Source organism: Eleutherodactylus coqui, chromosome 8 (genome assembly GCF_035609145.1).
Source record: "Eleutherodactylus coqui strain aEleCoq1 chromosome 8, aEleCoq1.hap1, whole genome shotgun sequence".
Taxonomy (NCBI): Eukaryota; Metazoa; Chordata; class Amphibia; order Anura; family Eleutherodactylidae; genus Eleutherodactylus; species Eleutherodactylus coqui.
Genome location: NC_089844.1, coordinates 170,874,314 through 170,897,024, shown reverse-complemented (window position 1 = coordinate 170,897,024; position 22,711 = coordinate 170,874,314). Strand labels below are relative to the sequence as shown.

At 47.5% G+C, this 22,711-nt stretch overlaps 2 protein-coding genes across 5 annotated transcripts in view; both read right to left on the bottom strand.

Annotated features, from left to right (window-relative positions):
* The window catches only part of LOC136577168 (histone H1-like), a 205,214-nt gene that overhangs the window by 68,649 nt on the left and 113,854 nt on the right, over positions 1–22,711 (bottom strand). The window lies entirely within an intron of this gene.
* LOC136577671 (NACHT, LRR and PYD domains-containing protein 1b allele 3-like) overlaps positions 1–22,711 on the bottom strand; it is an 83,272-nt gene that overhangs the window by 34,401 nt on the left and 26,160 nt on the right. The gene's annotated exons all lie outside the window — the stretch shown is intronic.

Sequence of the window (22,711 nt, the reverse complement as noted above, 5' to 3'; positions counted from 1 at the left end):
CAGTATATACACATAGAGGTGAGGTAGATTCTCATTAGTATATACACACAGAGGTCAGTTATATTCTCCTCAGTATATACACAGAGAGGTGAGGTAGATTCTCCCCAGTATATACACATAGAGGTTGGTAGATTCTCCTCAGTATATACACATAGAGGTGAGGTAGATTCTCCTCAGTATATACAGATAGAGGTGAGATAGATACTCCTCAGTATATACAGATAGAGATAGGGTAGATTCTAATCAGTATATACACGTATTGGTGAGGTAGATTCACCTCAGTATATACACATATTGATGAGGTAGATTCTCCCCAGTATATCCACATAGAGGTGAGGTAGATTCTCCTCAGTATATACACATAGAGGTGAGGTAGATTCTCCTCAGTATATACACATAGAGGTGAGGTAGATTCTCCTCAGTATATACACATAGAGGTGAGGTAGATTCTCCTCTGTATATACACACAGAGGTGAGGTAGATTTTCCTCAGTATATACACACAGAGGTGAGATAGATACTCCTCAGTATATACAGATAGAGATAGGGTAGATTCTCCTCAGTATATACACATATTGGTGAGGTAGATTCTCCCTAGTATATATACATAGAGGTGAGGTACATTTTCCTCAGTATATACACACAGAGGTGAGGTAGATTCTTCTCAGTATATATACACACAGAGGTGAGGTAGATTCTCCTCAGTATATACACATAGAGGTGAGATAGATACTCCTCAGTATATACAGATAGAGGTAAGGTAGATTCTCCTCAGTATATACACATATTGGTGAGGTAGATTCTCCCCAGTATATATACATAGAGGTGAGGTAGATTCTCCTCAGTAAATACACACAGAGGTGAGGTAGATTCTCCTCAGTATATGCACGCAGAGTTCAGTTATATTCTCCTCAGTATATACACACAGAGGTGAGGTAGATTCTCCCCAGTATATACACATAGAGGTGAGGTAGATTCTCCTTAGTATATACACACAGAGGTCAGTTATATTCTCCTCAGTATATACACATAGAGGTCCGTTAGAATCTCCTCAGTATATAAATACACGTAGAGGTGAGGTAGATTCTCCTCAGTATATACACACAGAGTTCAGTTATATTCTCCTCAGTATATACACACAGAGGTGAGGTAGATTCTCCCCAGTATATATACATAGAGGTGAGGTAGATTCTCCTCAGTATATACACATAGAGGTGAGGTAGATTCTTCCCAGTATATCCACATAGAAGTGAGGTAGATTCTCCTCAGTATATACACATAGAGGTGAGGTAGATTCTCCTCAGTATATACACATAGAGGTGAGGTAGATTCTCCTCAGTATATACACATAGAGGTGAGGTAGATTCTCCTCAGTATATACACACAGAGGTGAGGTAGATTCTCCTCAGTATATACACATATAGGTGAGATAGATACTCCTCAATATATACAGATAGAGATAAGGTAGATTCTCCTCAGTATATACACATATTGATGAGGTAGATTCTCCCCAGTATATCCACATAGAGGTGAGGTAGATTCTCCTCAGTATATACACATAGAGGTGAGGTAGATTCTCCTCAGTATATACACATAGAGGTGAGGTAGATTCTCCTCAGTATATACACATATTGGTGAGGTAGATTCTCCTCAGTATATACACATAGAGGTGAAGTAGATTCTCCTCAGTATATACACATAGAGGTGAGGTAGATTCTCCTCAGTATATACACACAGAGGTGAGGTAGATTCTCCTCAGTATATACACATATAGGTGAGATAGATACTCCTCAGTATATACAGATAGAGATAAGGTAGATTCTCCTCAGTATATACACATATTGATGAGGTAGATTCTTCCCAGTATATCCACATAGAGGTGAGGTAGATTCTCCTCAGTATATACACATAGAGGTGAGGTAGATTCTCCTCAGTATATACACATAGAGGTGAGGTAGATTCTCCTCAGTATATACACACCGAGGTGAGGTAGATTCTCCTCAGTATATACACACAGAGGTGAGGTAGATTCTCCTCAGGATATACACACAGAGGTGAGATAGAAACTCCTCAGTATATACAGATAGAGGTAAGGTAGATTCTCCTCAGTATATACACATATTGATGAGGTAGATTCTCCCCAGTATATATACATAGAGGTGAGGTAGATTCTCCTCAGTATATACACATAGAGGTGAGGTAGATTCTCCTCAGTATATACACATAGAGGTGAGGTAGATTCTCCTCAGTATATACACACAGAGGTGAGGTAGATTCTCCTCAGTATATACACATAGAGGTGAGGTAGATTTTCCTCAGTATATACACACAGAGGTGAGGTAGATTCTCCTCAGTATATGCACACAGAGTTAAGTTATATTCCCCTCAGTATATACACACAGAGGTGAGGTAGATTCTCAGCTACCCTGTGGATGCTGACCGCAGATTCCACAATAGGAATCCAGTTGTGTGAAGCCGCATTATGCAGCTAGCAATGGGGTTTGGGGAATTCAATTACACTGCGTCAAACAAGGCCAGCTCCCAAAGATACAAGCTACGCTCTGTGGCTTTCAGTTCTCACATATTGTGTGGATTACGGCCTATTTAGGTGGCAGTGTTTTTTTGTTAATATAAAACAAAAAGAAACCCAAACTACAAAGTTAGCTGATAAGTTACATGAAACTATACTAAAAAATAAACAAAACGGAAAAAAAAAAGAAAAAATGAAAGGGAACATGAAGAAAGCAAGGGGTAAGGGACGTGTCAGTAGTGGTGGTGGTGGTAAAGGACATGCCAAGTTTGCATTGCAAGCAACTCCCACTAAAGCAACCGCTCCATCTTCTAGAGGTGAGGCATGCCCACTGCCATTACTTAGAAGTGGTTCTCCCCATACATCACATCAGCAGGATGCAGAACAAGTCCTAGGGTGGATGACACAACATGCGTCAAGAAGACCCACCATCTCCTCTTCCTCCCAGTCACAGGTACACAGCAGTCAGTCTGCACTAGTCAGCCATAAGCATCCTCCCTCTACTTCACCCCATGCCAAATCCCCCCATCCTCCAAAGCAGTCCACATGGATCAGTCTGAGGAGCTGTTTGATCATTCAGTGTCATGAATCTCAACCGGGCAGTCCAAGCAACCATAGGGAGAAGACCAAGACATTAAATGCACTGATGCCCAATCATTTTTTCCACCAAAGAGGAAGATGAGGGTAGGACAGAGCAAACGGTCAGCTTCTGATGCTCACTTTAACATAGAGCCCATTCAGGATGACGAAGAAGAAGAGGAGGTGGAAGAGGATGAAGTACTTGATCTAACATGTAGAGACAGGGAGAGTCATCTTAGAAACTCGCAGGGGGAGGAGGAAGAGGCAGACATTGTGGGGCAGCACCCTGCCAAGGCAGCAAGTAGGGTGTCACAGAAAAACAAAAGGGCAGTGCCACCATAATCCGCTAATATTAGTTGCATCAGTAGCAACTTCAGGCCCACAGCTAGGTCTGCTGATAGGACTTGTGCAGCCTTGGCATTCTTTGAAATCACAGGTAATGACAGTGTAGCAGTCATCTGTAAATTCTATGGTAAGTGTTTAAAATGTGGCTAGAACATACACAACGTGTATGACCAGTCACCTGAACTCCTGCCACTTGCTGCCTTGGAGAGACCACCTAGGCCAGAGGGAAAAGAGTCAGCCTCATCCTCCTCCCTCTTCCGCTACTGTAGCTGCCTCTTCCTTCATCTCTGTTCATGCAGTAAACCTCTGAACATGCCTACTTCAGGCCTCTTCTCTGCAATTGATGATCTGACTGCAGGCTTCAGAGCCTGCAGAACAAGATGGGAAGGGAAATAAAAGGCTTGGTAAGAATGTACAGCTAATTAATACATTTGAGAACCTTGCTATTAGAAGTGGAAAAAAAGAACAAAGACAAAAAATTCAGAAGGAAAGTAGAGGAGCAAGAGACACCGATCACAAGCAAAAATGTTTCTACACAAATGCCCAGAGCATGGGAAAAAAGCAAGGAGAATTGGAGCTCCTAACACAGGAAGAGAAATAGGAGGTCATAGGCATCACGGAAACTTGGCGGGATAATACACATGATTGAAATACAAGGCTTGAAGGATACAACTTATTTATAAGAAACAGACCAAAAAAAGGGGAGGAAGTATTGCGTTGCATGTTAGGAAAACATAAATCTTCACAGAGATTGAAGCTTCAGAGCATGGGAATTCTGTAGAAACTGTTTGGGTAAGAATACAAGGAGAGAACAACAGAAAGGACACCATTGTAGGCATTTACTATAGGCCACCTGGACAAGCAGAATATATGGATGAACTCTTTCTACATCAGATGGCCAAGCTCTCAAATAAATATGAGATAGTGATCATGGGAGATTTTAACTATCCTGATATTTGTTGGGAATCTCTCTCAGGTAGAAGTAATGGATCCAACAAATTCTTATCCGCTCTTGCTAACAACTTTATCTTCCAAAAGGTAGAAGAGAAAACAAGAGGATCTGCTATCTTGGACCTAATTCTAACCAAAGGGGAGGGGATGGTTGAAGAAGTAAGGGTGGCTGGGACCGTAGGAGGCAGTGATCATGCTATCCTTGAATTTTGGATAAAAAGGGGCGGGGGGGAGACCTGAGAAGACTCAGACCTCAAGGTTGGATTTCAGAAAGGCAGATTTTAATGAACTCAGAAATAGGGTAGGAAGAATCCAATGGCTGGATGTTCTCAAAGACAGAAATGTCCAAGAAGGTTGGGAAATATTGTGAAATGAGATTCTCAAAGCACAATTGTTAATAATCTCTATAAGAAGGAAGAATGGGAAGCATTTAAGAGACCAGAATGGATGAACACAGAACTTCCACACATGTTAAAAAGAAAGAAAATAGGTTTATCAAATGAAAAAAGGGGAAAAACCTAAAGAAGAATATAATGCGGTCTGCAGAAACTGAAGGGCAAGTGTCAGAAAAGCTAAAGCTAATAATGAATTGAGGCTTGCAATAGAGGCCAAAAGTAATAAAAAGGATTTTGGGGGTATGTCAAAAGCAAAAAGAAAAGTCAAAGATGCTATTGGATGCTTACAAGATGAAAATGGTGAATTGGTTAAGAATGATGTTGAGAAGGCCGAGCTTTTAAATTTCTATTTTGTATCTGTTTTCTCTCAGAAAGTAGATGGAACATCAACTGATCTTCCCTGTGCTATTGGGGGGAATAAAAGTATGCAGGCTATCTGTAAGCAGAGAGCTGGTGAAGGAACACTTAGCTAACTTAAATGAATTCAAGTCTCCAGGTTCAGATGAATTACATCCTAGGGTACTGAAGGAAGCAGCAGAGGTAACTGCTGAACCACTCACCATAATCTTAAAAAAATTCCTGGAGAACAGGAGAAGTCCCAGAGGAGTGGAAAAGGGCAAATGTTGTCCCCTATCTTCAAAAAAGGGAAGAAGGTGGATCCAGGAAACAACAGGCCTGTGAGCCTGACTTCTATACTGGGAAAGATCTTTGAACAAATTATTAAACAGCAGGTATGCAAGTACTTGGATAAGAATAGAGCAATTAACCAGAGCCAGCATGGGTTTATAACAAACAAGTCATCCCAGACTAATCTAATTTCCTTCTAGGACAGTATCACCGACTGGGTTGATCAGGAAAATGACGTAGATATAGTATATCTTGACTTTGGTAAAGCATTTGACAAAGTATCTCATACCATTCTTATTGAAAAAATGACCAAATATGGAATGGACAAGGCAACTGTTAGGTGGATTCACAACTGGCTGAGTGATCGTACTCAAAGAGTGGTCATAAATGGCTGCACTTCCAAGTGGAAGAATGTATAAAGTTTTTGGCCCAGTGTTGTTCAACATTTTTATAAATGATATAGAGGAGGATATTGTGGGAAAACTGATAAAATTTGCAAACGACACAAAGCTAGGAGGGATAGCTAACACTAGGGAAGAGAGAGAGTATTCAAAAAGATCTAGAAACGCTTGAACAGTGGGCAGCGACTAACAGAACGGTATTTAACAAGGAGAAATGCAAAGTCCTACATCTGGGCAAGAAAAATGAAAAAAAAAGCACATAGAGAATGGGAGGAATTGAGCTAAGCAACAGCACATGTGAAAAAGACTTGGTTATACAAATAGATCATAGACAGAACATGAGTCAACAATGTGATGCAGCAGTCAAAAAGGGAAACATAATTCTGGGATGTATTAAGAGAAGCATAGAGTCTAGGTCACGTGAGGTCATTATCCCCCTCTACTCTTCCTTAGTCAGACCTCATCTGGAATACTGTGTCCAGTTCTGGGCACCCCACTTTAAAAAGACAGACAAACTGAAGCAAGTTCAGAGAAGAGCTACCAAGATGGTGAGTGGTCTGCAAATCATGCCCTATGAAGAACGGTTTAAGGATCTGGGAATGTTTAGCTTGCAAAAAAGAAGTCTGAGAGGAGACTTAATAGCGGTCTACAAATATCTGAAGGGCTGTCACAGTGCAGAGGGATCAGCCCTATTCTCATTTGCATATACAAAGAAAAGGAGAAAACAGCTCACCTACTCTGATGTCTCAGAACTTCCTCTGTTAATGCAGTACTCCTTTCTTTGCCAGCCACACCGCCCAGTCACTGCGGTTTTCTTACAAGCAGTAAAATCCAAAGGAATGTGGAGCTAGAATTCTTGTACAAAAGAGTGCTCTGCTTTATTTTATTTGTGCCATGTAAAAGAGGATGAAATCAGACGGAGAACGCTTTTTGAAGCTTAAAGGGGTTGTCCCGCGCCGAAACGGGTTTTTTTTTCAACAGCCCCCCCGTTCGGCGCGAGACAACCCCGATGCAGGGGTTAAACAAGAACACCGGACAGCGCTTACCTGAATCCCCGGTGACTTCTTACTTACCTGCTGAAGATGGCCGCCGGGATCTTCTCCCTCGGTGGACCGCAGGGCTTCTGTGCGGTCCATTGCCGATTCAAGCCTCCTGATTGGCTGGAATCGGCACGTGACGGGGCGGAGCTACACGGAGCTACATGGAGCCCCATTGAGAAAAGAAGAAGACCGGACTGCGCAAGCGCGTCTAATCTGGCGATTAGACGCTGAAAATTAGACGGCTCCATGGAAACGAGGACGCTAGCAACGGAACAGGTAAGTGAAAAATTTCTGATACCGTATATACCAGCGTATAAGACGACTTTTGAACCCCGAAAAATCTGCTCTGCAGTCGGGGGTCGTCTTATGCGCCGGTAATACAAAAAAAAAAAAAGTGTAAAAAAAAAAAATTTATTACTCACCTCCCACGGCGTTCTGTCGCGCTCCGGCAGGATGTCGCTCGCTCCGGCAGGCTGTCGCTCGCTCCTCGTCCCCGGCGCAGCATAGCTTTCTGAATGCGGGGCTTGAAATCCCCGCTTCCAGAAAGCTAATACACACGCCGGCAGCCATGACAGCATTGAATGGCTGTGATTGGCTGAAGGCGCACGTGTTAGCAATCACACCCATTCAATGATGTCATTGAATAGTGTGATTGGCTGAAGCCACGTGTGCTTTAGCCAATCACAGCCATTCAATGATGTCATGGCTGCCGGCGTGTGTATTAGCTTTCTGGAAGCGGGGATTTCAAGCCCCGCATTCAGAAAGCTATGCTGCGCCGGGGACGAGGAGCGAGCGACAGCCTGCCGGAGCGAGCGACATCCTGCCGGAGCGCGACAGAACGCCGTGGGAGGTGAGTAATGATTTTTTTTTTTTTCTCCACTGTATACCGGCGTATAAGGTGACAGTTGGGGGGTCGTCTTATACGCCCCGTCGCCTTATACGCTGGTATATACGGTAACTTCTGTATGGCTCATAATTAATGCACAATGTACATTACAAAGTGCATTAATATGGCCATACAGAAGTGTATAGACCCACTTTGTTTCGCGGGACAACCCCTTTAAGCTGGTCCTTGTTCACCTCATCTGCATGATCTCACAAAGCCGATCTGTGAGATCATGCAGATGAGGTGAACAAGAAGACTGTCCTGTGAGTGATAACATGCCCCTGGTGTTGCAGAATACTGTCAGTAGCAAGGGGCACCTATCCACATATTAATTGCCGGTTGCACACAATCCATCTTCATATCCTTAACAACACACTGGATCAATGTCCTGAAGGTTGGGCATGAAGCTAAAAGTTGTGGTCTATGTTTCATGGTACCCCCAAGACCGCGGGACATTCATTTAGATCTGCCCCCTCTTCCTCTTCATATCATCTTTGAACACCCTTCACATCAGCACAGATATTCGTATGTGACAAAACCCAGCCTCCATACAGCGGTGCATGTGGTAAAAGCCAACATGCTGTCCTAAAACTCAGATGTCTAGAGGAGTGCAGCCACATGGACTAAGAGCTGTTGATGGTTCTGCAGGCCCAGGGTAACACGTGGCTAACCCCACACAATCTGAAGACAAGCAAGGTCGTGCACGACAGTGGAGTCAACTTTCTGGCAGGCCTTTGTCTCAGCAATCTCACACATTTACATTGCCTAGCCTATGTGATGAACCTGGTAGTGCAGCGCTTCCTAAACAACTAACCAGGTTTACATCCACTACTGGAAAAGGTCAGTAAACTATGCTTGCACTTTTGGGGTTCACATCACTAACCCCAGCTATTCTACATGGATTGCGGTACCAGCAGGAGGACACACTTAGAACTGACCCCAAGGAATATGGGCCATCACCCATAGGGACATTGAGGCATATGAGTGTCTTTATGTTGCAGTGCTTACAAAAGGGACGTCACATGGCCCACATCAAAAATCAGATCATTACTGGGTGGCCATCCTCTTTTTTTTCCGCTATAAGGGCAAAATGACAAATCTCATTCTGGCAGTGTGGAGGAACCTCAAAGTGCAGCACTATTAAGACAGACTGTTTAGCAGCTTGAGCAGCATATTTCCCCATGGCAATTGGGACCACAGCTCAGTGCCTCATGGTTGACGAGCAGGTAGATGTCGCAGCAGCAGTAGCACCACCGGTGGCAGGAGAAGTCTAACAAAGGTGTGACATAGTTTTTGTAGCCCATCGCAATCTGCAGCAAAATAACAGGGTAGGACTTAAAGTCACAGGCAGCACTTATCCATGATGGTCCAAGAGTATGTCAGCTCCAGGGCAGATGTACTCAGACATGGCGTTGGCCACTTCAATTTCTAGGTGTTTAAGATGGATGAGTGCTCAGAGCTTGTACAACAGGAGCTGGAGCCTGGAGGGCAATAGGAGGAGTCAGGCATGACAGTGTTAATGGGGAGTGAAGGGGTTAATCAAAGGAGATTTTTTTGGAAAAGTGGACGGTTAAGGGAGGGGGTGGAATTGGGGTTGAGAAAAAGACGTGTGACAAAGGCGAAGGAGCCATTTTCCAGAGGAAGAGGAAGGAGAACCTGGAAGAGAGAGAGAAGAGTGAAAAGTGTAGAGTGAAGAGAGAAGACTAAAGTCCCAAGACATACCAGTGATGGAGGCCTGGAGAGAATCAGAGTGGCAGCGGAAGAGAGAGGACTGCAGTGGCTGGAGGAGATATCGGAAGCAGCGCAGAGGACACAGATGTCGGTGCTGGTAGTTGAAGCGGTGAGGGAGAGGAGGCCGCGGAGGGCGCGTGCGCCTGCATGTCTCAGCCCAGAGCATTGTCCTGCGCGCCACTGCCACATAGGGAGCCCATCTGTGGTCACTCCAGGCATGTCCTCCTCTGGGACATAGCAGTGGGGGGAGGACAGGACTGGGAGAACTCCTGTTAGGCGGCACGGGCCACGTCTGGCGCTATGCCCTGTGCCACCAGGGGGCGGGGACTAGCTCGCGATAGGCCACAGAGCAAGCAGGCAGATGTAGGGGCTGCTCACCTGGTGAGGTGCCGTTCAGGGTGCAGCCCTGCAGCAGCAGGTTGGTGCGGAGGACCAGAGAAGCAGGAGGTGATGGGAGCCCCAGGAGGTCTGATTGTGTGGGAGACAGCAGGGGACGGCAGTTGGCTGGCCCTGAGAGGGAGAGAATAGCTGGTGATGCAGGACAAGCAGTGGTGGCTGCAGCCACAGCAGTGCGTGAGCAGTCGGGAAGGGTGCAGAAAGATCGGTGGAGAGACAGAGGAGAAAATTAGCCTGAGTGACCGGAAGATGGACAAGCAACTGGTGGGTTCACAGCCCCTACGCAGCAGGGTGAGTTAACGTGTGAGTTAATGTGTGTCAATTTTAGTTGGGCAGTTTGTACCAGCAAGGGGTGGTTTTGGTAGCAAGGTGGGGGTTGAGGTTGCATTAGGTGGAGTGCAAGGTGGAGATGGTGATTTTCAGAATTTCATAGGTCAGTTGTGGGAATTTTGGCGGAGACAGGAGTTGGAAGGTGATAAGTCACTGGTGTTGGCATAGACCACACCGTCAAGAGCATCTACTAGCAGTGAGAGCATCCAGGCTGGAAGCTCGGCTGGGGTGACTGGGACTGAACAGACGACAGGGGTAGCGGTTGCTGTGCAGACCAAGGACAGTGATAGGATGCGGTTAGATGATAAGGTCAAGGCTGAGGTATATGTGTGCTTTGAGGGACCGTTAGGGGCACACTTGAAAAAAGAGGTTAGGGAGAAAATATGGCAGGACGAATATGTGGAGATATTTTCCCTTCTCCTTCTGGAAAAGTTTAATTTAGATAAGGGGAAAAGGATGGAGTACAAGTTAGAAAAAAAGGAGAAATGGAGGTGGCATTTGATTCCGCAGACATTCGCCAATTGGCTTCAGGCGTTTGCCATTTTGGCGAGTGGGATTAGGGTTAAGGCGCCGCAGAATTGCTCCGGCGTTTTTTTGCTATTTAGATTCTATTGGGGAGGTCTCTAGGGTGTATGGGGGGCAGACCTAGCTGCACTATGATGAGCAGTTCAGGCCGAGAATGGGTTCAAAAGGGCATTGGGCTGTGGTTAAGGGTGATGGCCCTGGTGAGATATGGACAGCCTTTTCAGGGGAGGCCTGGTCGGCAGGCTCAGTAGATAGTTCACAGGGAGGGAGTCAGGCTGGACAAGGGAAAGGAAACCAGCCTGGGTTTTGTTAGCAATTCAATAAAGGCCAATGTAAGTTCTGGGGAGGGATGCAGATTTAAGCATGTCTGCTCCCTTTGCAATGCAGGGTTGCACGGGGCAGCAAAGTGTTTTAGGAAGAAAAAAGGAAAGGGACAAGGTTTTGGTGGTAAAAGGGATGACACCAGTGAAACTGGAAGAGATGGTCCAGTTCCAAAATAGATATCAGGATAGGGAAAAGGCAAAGCTGCTGTCTGAGGGGTTTTGGAATGGTTTCAAAATTCTGTCGCCGGATCATTAAGCCCCATTTTCCAAAAAGAATTTACGGTCGGCATTGCTGTGCCCGACCATGGTAACTGAAAAACTGGGTAAGGAGGTTCGCTTAGGTTGCATGGCAGGACCTTTTAGGGAACCTCTTTTAAGGGATTTCATTGTGTCACTGCTAGGGATAGTGCCCAAGAAATAACCAAATAAGTTTCGGTTGATTCATCATTTATCGTACCCTAAAGGGGCATCAATTAATGATGGTATAGACCTTGAGCTTTGTTCGGTAATGTATACTTCGTTCATTGCCACGATTCGGTGGGTGAGAAAATACGGGTCTGGGACATTGCTAGCGAAAGCTGATATTGAGTCAGCATTTTATTTGCTGCCAGTGGCACCGGAAAGTATACAGTTATTGGGGTGTTTTTAGAAAGGGGACTATTTTGCGGATCGTTGTTTGCTCATGGGATGCTCTATCTCATGCGCATATTTTAAAGCCTTCAATTCTTTTCTAGAATAGGTGGTTAAGGATACTGCAGAAATACAATTCATTATCTTGACGATTTCCTGTGTGTAGGCCCGGGTGGGTCATCTACATACGCGGTTTACTTACGGACATTGCAGTGGGTCACTCTTCGGTTTGGGGTGCTGTCAGCCCCTGAGAAGACGGAAGGTCCCACGACGTGTCTGAGTTTTTTGGGCATTACCATTAACACAGTGTCAATGGAATGCAGGCTGCCGGAGGAGAAACTGAGGGATTTGAAGGCGGACGTGGAGAAGGCCCATGTGTCGATAAAAAACACGCTGCGTGTGAGAACGTGGACTTGGAGCTGTTTACTGACGCGGCGGATAGTTCGGGATTTATAGAGCCTACTTTCAAGGCCAGTGGTGCTTTATGAGTTGGCCGGAGGCATGGAGGGAAAACAGGCTGGTTCGTAACCTGGTGCTGTTGGAACCATTTCCGATAGTAGTGGCAGTGGCATTGTGGGATGACCATTTTAGGAACAAGAAAGTTAGATTCCTTTGCGACAGAATGGGAGTGGTTCAGGTCATCAATGCACTGATGGCTTCCTCACCACTGGTGGTAAACTTGGTACATTATCTGGTGCTGGAAGCCTAGTCGTTAAATATCTGGTTGGTGGCAGTCCATGTTACGGAGGTGGATAACTCAATTGTGGACGCTCTCTCTTGTTTTCAGTGGGACCGGTTCAAGAGGCTGGCCCCTGGAGTTGACGAAGGGAAGGCGTGCCCGGTTCAGTTTTGGAGCTTAGAAAGCGGGCAGTGGGACATTTACTTGAGCGGTCACTGGCTCAGAGGACTAGGGTGACTTACTTAGCGGTATGGCGAGAGCAGGAGGAGTGGTTAGGATGCTTTGGGGTCGGAGCTTTAGAGGAGGACAGAGTGGAAGTTTTACTGAGTTGGTTGGGGGAAGGGTCACGACAGAAGTTTACTTTAGGACGGGTGAATTGTTTTATGGCAGGAGTAGTGTAAGGTGAGGGGGGAGTGTCATATTACTAAGAATGTTTTAGTGAAACAAGCTTTGAAGGGTTTTAGAAGAGGAAAAGGTGGTAGTGTCATGTGGAGGCCAATTTCGTTTGGTTTGTTGGAAAAGTTGCGGGTAGCATTGGAGGATATTTGTGGGGGGAAGTTTGAGAGGTTGCTCTTTAGGATGGCTTGAAGGATGGCCTTTTTGGGGGCTTTAAGAGTTGGGTTTACCTAGTAAGAAGGTAGGGGGAGGATTGCAGGCCAAGGATTTTAGGATGGTGGAGAGTAGGCTGGAGTTTTATGTGCGATGGTCTAAGACTGACCAGATAGGACATGGTCAGCGAGTAGTAATAGGTGGGGTGCTGGGGGCAGAGATGTGCCCATTGAAGGCTTAACAAAGATCTAGAGCTGTTGCAGGGTTGAGAGTCAAGCTGTTATTGAGGCATTGTAGTGGCCCAGCGGGAACTACAGAACATTAGAAGCACGCTTGTTCTCTCTCACCTGCATGTATGCCATCCCTGGATACAGAAGGTGCCATCTGTGGGAGAGACTCTCCTTCTGCTCTAAGCTAGAGCTCATCACTGATGTCAGTTGGTCTCTCGTTGGCTGACAGTCAGGTTTAATCTCACTGATGCAGAGCCCCAAGGGTGGAAAACAAACATACAAGTCCCTATGCAAGTGGGTGGGTAGAGAGAGAGATGATAAAAGGAAGTGACGCAGAGCAGTTAGAAGACTCAGCCAGGTGCGTGTGAGGAGAGGTTGCAATTTTCGTAGTCGGCGAGGAGAAGTGTTCAGCGAGTGATCCTCAGCCATGGTTGAGTGTGGTGCACAACCCCCTCCCTTGTTATTCTACAGCAGAGTTCCAGAAGACCCTTTCAGAATTGCATCTTCATCAAACAGTGAGTTGGGAATGCAGCATAGTGCCTAACAAAGCGGCATAGGGACTGGGGGGCTAACAAGGGGTTAAAGGAAGAACGAGCAGAAGAAGAGGAGTTGTAACAGGAAGAGGAGGAGCCCAGAAGAGTGAGAGGAAGAAGGAAGACATAGATTGAAGCATGGGAAAGAAGAGGAGAAGAAAGAAAAAAAGCGGCAAGTCTGTGGAGAAGAAGTGGAAGAAAAAGCACACAACTAAGCAGTGGAAGAAAGAAGGGGTGGAGGAGCTGCAGAGGAAGATCCGTGAAGCGGCCATCCAGGACGGGACCGGATGGTTGGAGCAGCTTCTGGAAGCATGCAGAGCCCCCGCTACACCAGCGACAGGCCTGCCAGGAGGAACTAGCGAGGAACAACAGCCGGCCACACCGCAACCCCAGAAGGCGCCCGAAGAGGATGAATCAAGAGGAAGACCCAGGAGGAGGAAGAATCCCCCGGCGCGGCTCAGCCCCAGCCCGGTGGCGAAACGGGGAACCAGGAGAAGCAGCCCAAGAACAGAAGAGCGACAGGGGGCCACAACACGAAGAACAGCGGCGGCGCAAGGTACGGGGCTGAAGAGGACCAACGGCGGGCGCAGTACCCAAACAAGAGGAAGCGCAGGCGAGCGGCTTACCAAGAGGAGGAAGAGATGCAGGAGCGGTAGTCTTGAGAGGTCCTTTGCAGGGCGCTCAGCAGGATCAGGTGAGCGTTGGCAGCGGGGAGAGAGCCAAGATGGCGGCGCCGGCACGCAGCGCGAAAATCCACAAGATGGCGCCGCCGCAAGATGGCGGCGAGGGGTGTCACGCGGCCATGGGAGGCGGAGCCAGCAAGCGTCACGCGGCGTGGCAAGGGGGCGGCGCCGGCATGCGCAGCGAAAACCATCATAGCAGCGGCGCCGGAAGACGCAGCGCGGCCGCATATACAAGCAGCCCAGGCGGGCCACAGGCAGCACAGGATGAGGGCAACGCCGCTGGCTACTACGCGGCTCGGCCCATCCCAACAACGGAGCGGAGGCAGGCGGGGTTATGCAGGGAAGAACAGAGGGGGGGGGGCAGAAGAGGGGGGGTACTCCAACAGGGATACAGGGCTAAGGGGGGATAATCGCTACACAGTTGGGGGTAATAGTAGCCCCCTTTTCAACTCAGGGTATAGCGAGGGGCCAGATAGCCCGCACACTCCACCCGCCACAAGCTATAGCCAGCGAAGGGTGGTGCAGCGCTAATCTTATGACAGTCCGTCTTAACCCCACAATCACCACTGTCGGAAAGCAGCAGTCAGTCCTCAAGGCGTCGCGTCTACAGGCGTCGCGGGGACTATGCGAGAACGGCCAGAGGCATAGAAGAGGCGGGCCGCGTCCGGCATAGCCCAAGCGGCCGATCAGGTGCACGCACAGCAGCTAGGCGTACACAGACGGGAGACGACCGGGGAGCAGTGGGTGCATCACGCAGGCTAGGCCAGCCAGGGCGCTGTGCAGCGCAATCGGCGTGTGATTTCTGGAGGTCTGAGAGGTCACTAGCGCAGAGGGGCAGTGTAACGGAGAGCAGGCGCGATCCTAGGCCTTGTCTCCCCACCCATTCTCGTCAGACATCTTTCTCACCAGCGCCTTCCGTCAGCGAGGGGCAACAGCGCCGTAGGAGGCAGAGGCATTCGCGGGAGCAGTCCGTCCGGGGCCAGGAGTCAGCGTCATGGTACGATGCCGGCCGCGAAGTGGCAACGGACGACCAAAGAAGGTACCCGAACACGGAGCGTAGCGAACGGTCGCTCGCGCAAACCCGAAGCCTAACATCGGCACCAGAGCGCGAGAGGGGTGGGGAGTCTTCATGTTCTGCTGCATGGAAAAATGTTATGGATCCAGCAAGGGAGGCTGGAAAAGGTGATTTTGTTGAGGTTTTAAAGTCTCTACTGGGAAAATGGAACAAAAACAAGGGCTTTTAGTGTCCTCCACACCAGGGGGCGTGGGCTCGCCTGACGGTAAAGAAATGTCAGTAGAGCATAATGACGTTTTTAAAATTCGCTGACTCATTGTTTTGCGGTGTCGCCCCTTTGGGGGTTGGTTTATCAGAGGAAACGGTTGAAAAGATCAAGAAAGGATTGTATATTGATATCTGGTCTCTATTATCAGCCGACCATGTGACTGTGGACAAGGAACGTACGTACGAACGCGGAACAGAAAAGAAGCCTAAGATAGCCAAGACCTTTGGGAATTGGCTCCAGGCATTCTTGGTGTTAGCGCATGTTACATGTCAGCACAACCCTAGTAAGGGTCCGGAGCTGAGGGTATATGTGAATATAATATACAGCGTGTATAAACTTCACGGCGGGTCGGTGTGGTGGAGGTATGATGAAGGCGTCGGGTATCGGGCTTGGGGCAAATCAGCTGGGCGTCCAAAGCAACAGACGTTTGGATACAGCTGATACTGTCTCAACGCCCCCAAAAGCAGTCCTTTCCAGGGAGAGCTGCTGCGGCAGCCCGACAGCCGTCGGCGGCCCCGTCGCGACCAAACGGATCGTGCTGGCTATACAATGAAGGGCACTGTAGATTCTATGCAACGTGTAAATTCCGACACGAGTGCTCGGTCTGCGGTGGCCAGCATTCAGCAATCCGCTGCTTCCGAAAGCAGAGAGGTGCGGCTACTCCGGAGGTCGCCGGTAGCTCAGCGAACCCCGGTGAGAAGCAGCTACCTGCACAGTTGGCTCGATCGTTACCCCAGGAAGCGGGAAGCAAGCCTGCTCAGGGAGGGCTTCACTAGGGGATTCAAGATCCCCTTTGTGGAGCAGCCCGCGGCTACGTTTTGTACGAATTTAAAATCGGCAATAGACAACACGGATTTAGTTATAGGGAAACTGACGAAGGAAGTGGAATTGGGCCGTATGGCCGTCCCCTTTTCCCAACCCCCTTTCCACAACTTGCTGGTTTCCCCCTTGGGACTAGTTCCCAAGAAGGAATACGGTAAATTCCGTTTAATTCACCACCTGTCCTTCCCAAGCGGCGAATCGGTCAACGACGGAAAAACAAAAGAGCAAGCTGCGGTAAAGTATACGTCGTTTGACAGTGCAGTTCGTCTGGTACGGTCCACCGGGAAGCGGGCTCTTCTGGCCAAGGCGGACATTGAATCCGCTTTCCGTTTGCTGCCAGTTCACCACGAATGCTTCCACCTTCTGGGATGCATGGTGGACAACCAGTATTTTCTCGACATGTGTTTGCCGATGGGTTGCTCCATTTCTTGTTATTACTTTGAAGTTTTTAGCTCTTTTCTTGAATGGATGGTAAGATTCGAGACGGGCATCCCATCGGTGATACACTACCTCAATGACTTCCTTTTCATGGCCGCGGAAACGTCCGTAGAGTGCGAATTTTTGTTATCCTCCTTTCGAAAACTGATGTGGAGAGCGAGGGTCCCGCTGTCGGAGGAAAAAACCATGCGCCCAGTAACAAACATAGTCTTCCTGGGCATCGAGATAGACACAGTGGAAATGGTTTTACGCCTACCGGCAGAAAAGGTGGCTCGATTGCGCCAGTCAGTTTCAACTATATCAGGCTCGAAAAAAGCAATGCTGCATCAACTGCAGGTATTGATAGGTTTTTTTAAACTTTGCTTGCAGAGTCATCCCTATGGGACGCGCTTTCGCAAGAAGGTTGTCGTTAGCCACGGTGGGGGCAAAAGAACCCCACCATTTCATTCGGATAACGTGAGGTATCAGAGCGGACCTCCACATTTGGAGGATATTTCTATCGGAGTTTAATGGTCAAGTTATTTGTCAAGAGGAAGAAAGGTCAAGCAAAGAGCTCAGTCTTTTTTCAGACGCGTCCGGGTCAATCGGTTTCGGAGTTATCTTTCAGAATCACTGGTGCAGGGAGTCCTGGCCAGGAGGTTGGTTGGAAAGGAACTGGACAAAAGACATAACATTGTTGGAGTTTTTCCCATTGGTGGTAGCGGTTGAATTGTGTGGCCCGCTGCTAACGGATCAAACTATATGCTTCTGGTCAGATAACGCAGCAGTGGTCCATATCATCAACAAGCAGTCCGCTTCATCAGCGACGGTGTTGGCTTTTTTGAGATATTTTCTATTACGCTGCTTACATCTGTTTTACATCTGTTTTAAAGCAAGACACGTACCGGGCTGTGAGAACGGGCGAGCTGACGCTCTCTCTCGTTCGCAGATGAGGACATTCAGGGAACATCACCCGTCGGCAGACAAGGAAGGAGTACATTGCCCTCCGCACTTGTGGAAGTTGGCAGACGAGATCTGATGGAATTGGTTCGGGCGTCAGTAGCCGAAACACTTGGAGGGCTTATGAGTCGGTTTGGGCCACATGGTTAAGCTTCATGGATGGCAGAACGGTCGACGAGCAGCGGGCGAGGACGGCAACATTTGACATGTTAGCGTCTCTCCGAGCTAGAAGAGTTACAGTGGGCGTGGCTAAAAAAAAAACCTGGCAGGCGTGGCTTTTTTCTTACAGTTAAATGCAAGAACGGACGTGACTAAGGACTTTGTGTTCAGGAAAATTATACAAGGATGGAAGAAGGAGGGGGACGGGGGGATTCCCGTCACCCTATCACCTTTTCCATACTGCAGGAATTGCTGGAAAGTTTGGGATCGATATGCCGAAATGAGCAGGAGGTGCTGTTATTTAGGGTGGCGCTCGTCTTGGCGTTCTTTGCGGCCCTCAGAGTAAGCGAGTTAGTGCCAGTTAGTAAACAAAAAACCGGGGGTCTTACGCATTCGGACGTGTTGGTGTCGGAGGAAACAATAAGAGTCTGTGTTAGGAAATCCAAAACGGATAAATACGGAAGAGGAGAGTGGATTTCCATAAATAAATTAGGTTCTACGTGGTGCCCAATAAAACTAGTATCCCAGTATCTGTCAGTTAGGCCACCGGTTCAACAGTTTTTAGTTCACTCGTCGGGCCTTCCCCTAACCAGTTTTCAGTTTTCGGCGTTATTGCGTTCATCATTAAAGAAAATAGGCTTAAACCCAGCGGAGTTCGGCACTCACTCCTTCCGCATAGGAGCGGCCACGACGTCAGATTCTTGCGGTATGTTAGAGGAAGGAGTGAAGAGGCTAGGCAGGTGGAGGTCTAACGCATAATTCGTATGTTAGACCAGATTTGGTTAACAGATAAGACATTAATCAGCAAAAGTTCCTAGTAAGGAAGTAAATGGTAAAATACTAAATAATAATGATAATTTATTATATATATATATATATATATATATATATATATATAGTGGTCTTATTAGTATAGTTGGTAGTTAATATGTTTCAGAATTAGTATAGCAGTTGAGCATTTTTGTTCCAGCGAGCGAGCAATGGACGGTTTGGATAATCGGGCACTCCTACATGCACTGGGCAGAGAAGAGGGCCATGATGCGTCCAATGGGAAAGAATCTCGGATTACAAGACATGAGAGTGCATTGGCCCGGGATGCAAGGACTGTTATGGCCCAGGCTCCTGAAAGAGGTGATGCAGATCGGCAGGTGGACCCCCTGAAGGGTGATAATGGTAATACATGCCGGGGGGAACGACCTTGGAAAAACGAAGATGGGAGAGCTATTGGTCCTTATGAAGCAGGACATGCTCCGCTTTAGAGAAATGTTTCAACGAATCGATTCTAGTGTGGTCTGACATTGTGGCGAGACGCTACTGGAGAGAGGCCAGGAACCCAGAGGCTATCGAACGCGTGAGAAAACTCATAAACCTAAAGATTTCTCAGTTTCTACAGTCGCTGGGCTGGATTGCTATTAGGCATTGGGAGTTAGAGGATAGGGAGAGGGGAGCCCTTAGGCGGGAAGGGATTCATCTAAATGACGTCGGTTTAGATACGTTCCTATCAGGGATTCAGGATGGAGTGGAGGCAGCGCTAGCTAGGGTTTATAGGGTGGGGCGGCCTGTGGCATAGGGTTATGCCACATTCCTAATGGCGTAAAGCTTCCATGCCTGAGGTGTTCTCCGAGGTGGTTAGCAAGCACGTAAAGAATACGGGGCTTCCAAACACCTCAGGATGGACTTGTGACTATTAAAGGAATTTTGGTCTAGCATGGAAGAGTACATGGTGACATTAAAGTTAAAGTTTGGAGTTACAACATGTTAGTAGATTTAATAAAGCTGTGGCCTACCCCACAAATTTTCAGCAACAAAAGGAGTAAGAGTTTTGTTTTGTTAAGATAGCGAGGTCTATGGTCGTGGATTAGTGGGTGCACACAGTCATAGCTACCCGGTGAAATCAAAGCCAGGATCAGCATATTCTCACTAGTCTCTCTGCTTCACAAAAATACCTTCAGTTAAAGTAAATTCAAATCTGTTCATCTAAACTTCACTAGTGGGGAAAATTGTCTAGTAAATCAGTCTTCAGCTAATATTAGAGAGAGCATTGAAAATCAGAGAAAGATCAAATCAATCTTACTGTATCTTGCCTGTCTTATATTGCATTTTTGTTCACCTGAGACAAAGCCCTTCACAGAAAGTTGTAAAGTTAACCTGTTGTTTACTGATACCAAAGTTAGTAAAACTGCATACTCTCAGTTTACTGAACTATACTGGACTGGTCTCCGCTATTTCTGCATCATCATCATCCAGAGTGTCCAAATTGAGTGTGGTGTTTAATGTGGTATTTAAGAGGGCATTTGAGAAAGTGGGTTTGGATAGTTCAAGGTTTGGGACGCACTCATTTAGCGTGGGGGCAGCAACAGAGTTCTAGTGTTAGGGTTAATGTGCACGGACGGATTTCCGCCGCGTTCCATGCGGCCGAAATCTGCAGCGTTATGTCGCAGGTGTTAGGTTCTATTGAACCTAATAGCTCAATGTTCATGCTGCGGAATTCCACAGCAGAATTCCACAGCGTGAAATAAACCGTGGCATGCTCTATTTGCTGTAGGAATATGTGCGTCCAGCTTCCATTCTAGTCAATGAAAGCCGACCGTCATGCTATACTTCGCGTCATCCCGCAATGCCGGCGCGTCACGTGCTGTACTGCGCAAGCGCGACGGCACATCAGGCAAAACGCGCACAGCGGATTCGGGAGGTGAGTATGGGGTCTTTGGGGGGGGGGGCGGATGGATACAGCTGTGATACTCCGCTGGCAGAGTCTGTCTTGGCCGTGGGCATTAGCCTTTACACAGGGGGGACTTACTGCATGTTTTGTTTATTTTGCAGAGCGAAAATAGGGGGGGGGGGCCGTGATGGATACCGCTGTGATATTCCACTGGCGGAGTCTGTCTCGGCCGTGGGCATTAGCCTTTACACAGGGGGGACTTACCGCATGTTTTGTTTATTTTGCAGAGCGAAGACCGGCGTTAGTTTTTATATTGGGGCACTATTTTGTGCATTGGGGGGCAGAAAGAGCAGGTGTGAGAGCAGATGGGAGGCAGTTGCACTTTGATAGGAGCACGGCAGTGATTCGATGGATTGGGGAAAGGGGGATGTCATGGTGCAAGGTGCTGCAGGAAGTGCAAAGATTAGTGAGTCTGGATAGGGTTCCAGACATTTTAGCGTTACATGTAGGGGGTAATGACCTCGGGAGGAGGCCGTTCAGGGACCTTTCTTGGGACATGCGATATCATATTGCTGGTGTCATATTGCGGATTAATTTTAGTGTGGTCGGAGATTTATCCTGGAAAATGTGGCGCTTTGCCGGGTCCGTTAAAGGGCTGGATAAAGCTCACATAAACTTAATAGAAAAGTGTCTCGTTTTGTGGGAAGAAATAGAGATGTGGCAGTTAGGCACAGGGCTTTAGAGTCGGGTGAGGGGAATTACTGGAGACGACGGGGTACATTTGAATGCCATTGGGATGGATTTATGGTCATTGGGAGTTCAGGGGGGTATAGAGCATGCCCTGGTGTTGTGAGGTGCAGCGCAGGCTTCAGGGGGTCAAGCTGTGCTAGCTGTGGCATAAAGTAGGGGGTCCTGGGAGACAACAAATAGGGGTTGGGAGGTGAAAGCAGGGGCTAGAGAGCTACCTTCCACTCCTCTTTCTTTATAGTGTTAGTGGTTTTGACAGGGTGGTGCCCTGCAAAGATGGATGGAGTGGCTAGTCTGGGTAGGGCTAGCGAGCCTTGGTGTTGGGAGGTAGGTGACTAGAGGCCAGTTGGTGAATGTGTGTCCCTAGAGCCAGCTGGTTTGCGGCAGGGGGCGTGTTGTTGGGAAATAGGATCTCCTGAGTCGGAGGCAGTACAAAGTATTTCCCTGATTGGTGAGGCAACAGATTAGTTTTGGGGCTCCCAGGACCTCCCCTGGGTTTTGTATTGTAATGTTTTATTTTGTTATTTTTAATAAAATGGCTGCTGTGGCCAATGTAATCCAAGATGGAGTGTTGGCGTTTATTTTGGTAAAAGGGAGTATGGTCATAGCGACAGTGACTCTGTTATACCTCCAGTAGAGAAGCAAATGGCAGCATCAATGGTGTAGCAAAAGAACAAAGTTTTATTGCTCCATACAGCAGGCAACGTTTCGACTTTAGCAGTCTTTATCAAGCGGGATATACTGGTATCATACTGTAGAGGTGCCTGCCTGCCGCTAGCGTGCTATCAGAAAGAGTGTCAAACACAGCTGGGGGTGCGATAAGTGACAGACACATCCGCCCGTCCACAGATCGCCTGACATTTATAAAAATGAACCAGGCATGGATTTCACATGGCTTCTGGCAATTGTTACTCACATATGGCCGAGATTAGATTTATATCAAAGACCACAGTGTGTCCTTAAGGTGCTGTTGCTACTAATGGTGGTGCTTTCCTTCTGCTTCCGCCAGGTTTCCTCCTCCCAGTTCGCCCGAAATGAAAAATATGTCAATATGAAAATACATAGCTGCAGCTCTCATGTTTCCACTAGAATTACTCTCTGCTCTCGAAGCGCTGTTGCTGGAAGTGCTGTTTCCTCCCCCTTCTCCCAAGATGAAAATTTTCTAAAGCACAACAAACAATTGTATCTCTACAGCTTTTCCTTGGAGAAGGCCCGTCCTCGGCTGTTCTGTTCACATGGTTGAATTTGCCCATTGCAAACTTTATGACACTGCTTGAAGAACAAGCAGCACACCTGCTG